The sequence below is a fragment of the Elephantulus edwardii genome, unplaced genomic scaffold (genome assembly GCF_000299155.1).
Source record: "Elephantulus edwardii isolate Elephantulus edwardi_28Jun2011 unplaced genomic scaffold, EleEdw1.0 scaffold00112, whole genome shotgun sequence".
NCBI classification, from domain to species: Eukaryota; Metazoa; Chordata; class Mammalia; order Macroscelidea; family Macroscelididae; genus Elephantulus; species Elephantulus edwardii.
The window spans coordinates 4,343,114-4,345,599 of record NW_006399862.1 but is presented as its reverse complement, the minus strand read 5'-3'; the positions used below and the strand labels follow the sequence as shown (position 1 = coordinate 4,345,599).

The window sequence follows — 2,486 nt, the reverse complement described above, 5'->3', positions numbered from 1 at the left end:
ACTGAAGGCTGCAGTCCTTGACCCTTCGCAGCAAGTTCATGAGGTCCTCCTCAGTTTCAGCAAGCAGGGTTGTGTCATCTGCATAACGCAGATTGGACTGTCAAAATAACAAATAAGTCTTGGAGAACATGCAGCTGTAGTGCTCTTTAGAAGCAAGAATGATGAAGCTTAACCTCATATATTTTGGACATGTTGCTAGAATGTACTCTTCTTTAGAGAGGGACATGATGCTTGGAAGGTGGAGGGTCATAGAAGAAGAGGGAGACCCTCAACCAGGTGGACTGATAAGGTGGCTTTCACAACAGGCTCTAGTGTGTCAGGAAGTATGAATATGGCACAGGATAGGACAGGGCTCAGAAATGCTGTTCACAGGGTTCCTATGTGTCCTACACGACTCGACAGTGCCTAACAACAACAACATCCTAAAGGGTTAAATAAATGGAGCACTTCTATTGTGAAATATAGAGTCACAATAAATTTCAACAGACTTAATGACACACAACAATTGTATCATGTAAAAATAACAATTATACAAATATATATGCAAATTCACCCAATGTATTTTTAGTTTATTACAGATTTTGGCCTAGTCTCATTATTAATAAAAACGGTCAATACTCTTGACACCAGTAGCCAGGAAATCAAAAAACGTATTGCGATGGGAAAGTCTGCGGTTAGGGACCTCTCTAAAGTACTCAAGAGCAATGGTGTCTCTCTGGAGACTAAGGTGCGCCTGATACAGGCCATGGTTTTTGCAATCACTTGTTATGCATCAGAGAGTTGGACAATGACTAGGGAAGATAAAAGGAGAATGGATGCCTTTGAGCTGTGGTGCTGGAGAAGAGTACTGAATGGACTGCCAAGAAAACAAATAGATTCATCCTAGAGAGGGTTAAACCAGGCTGCTCCTTGGAGGCAAGGATTCTGGAGCTTTGCCTGACATACTTTGGACTTGTAATGAGAGACAGGTCTTTGGAGAGGGACATCATGCTGGGCAGAGTGGAGGGACAGCGCAGGAGGAGAAGACCCTCTATGAGGTGGATTTATTCAGTAACTGGGGTAATCTTGATGGGTGTGTCAGAGGCAATGAGATTGGCACAGGATAGAGCAGGGTTTAGGGCTGTTTTGCATAGGGTCGCTATGAGTCGCAAATGACTCGATGGCACATAACAACAACAACAACATAGATAAGTAAATAAATGTCTTGCTAAGTTAGGTGAATTATATATTTAGTTGTTTTAGGTTATCTTTTTGAAGAGTTCAGATCTCCAATTACATGGTTTTTTTTTTCTTTTAATTAGTAGAGAATACATGGTATGCACGGCCTACCAAGAGATTTAATTCTATATGAAACAGTATTGAAAAAATAGTGATGCTAGTAGTCTTCCATTTTTAACTTGGAAACATTCTATTAGTAATTCTAACAGATATTTCTGTTTTCACTATGAAATAATATATGTGAGAGCTTTGGTGGCTTCATGGTAAGGAATCAGACTGGCAACTCAAAGTTATGAGATTTAAATCATTTTTAAAGAAGAAGAATGGGGTGGGGGTAAGGGAGAGATAGGTGATTGTTTAATAATGAATGAATATTTTGAAAAAGAAGAGAAGAGAAGGGCTTGAGTTGGAGGAGGGGGAAAGGAAGGGGAGACGGGGCAAAAAGTGCAACAATGAAAGAATTAATGAAAATCTAACTTCTCTGTAAAGGTTCATGAAAATTGTACTCCATCTTCTGGCTCTGATGGACGCTTTGGTCATAACAATGATCAGAGACATGTTCTGGACCCTGCTGATGAAAGCTGGGGCCATGCTCCACTTTAAGCTGAAAAAGAAGGACGATCCGCAGGGCTTTGGGGAGGAATCTGGGGAACCCCGCACAGGTGACCATAGGGAGAGTTCTTACTGAGCCTCAAGTACGTGGGGATCTTCATTCCCTATGGAACATTTTCATGATGTTCCGTATGATCGTGCTCTTTGGCTCTTGAAACCCTCCTGAGGACCCAGGATCACACCTGCTGGATGTCACGTCCTTGCTTGTCTGCTCCCGACGACATCAAGAACGTTTTTGCAACACTACCACCTGCCCTGGGAGTTGGGGAAATGATCTCCAAGATGTCAGTGATTCCCAGCCACATCATTTTCCTCTCTGCACTTCAAAGATGTTCCCACTTTGGACTCAGAGTTGGGAGAAGTGTCAATAGGGCTTATTCCTGTAGCTGTGGTAACATTGCATCCCCTCGTAGATAAAAAGGACACTCCGATATCCTTCCATCGAATTGGAGTCCCTCTTCTACGAGGCCTTCATTCGGTACCTGGTTTTTTATTTTATTTTTTTTTTTTTGGTTTTTTAAAGATAACCATCGTTTTGGTTAGCATGACTTGGATGCTTTTTATTATCTGAGCAGAAAGCTTGGCCTGTTAGTTTGCTGCAGCCTTTCTTTGGAAGGAGTTCATATAAACTTGGTGTTGCTAGGTCTGACTGTAGA

At 41.8% G+C, this 2,486-nt stretch overlaps 1 pseudogene; it reads left to right on the top strand.

Moving 5' to 3' along the window:
* The first annotated feature begins 1,762 nt into the window (after nucleotides 1-1,762).
* LOC102851014 lies at nucleotides 1,763-1,985 on the top strand (annotated as a pseudogene).
* Nucleotides 1,986-2,486: the final 501 nt, after the last annotated feature.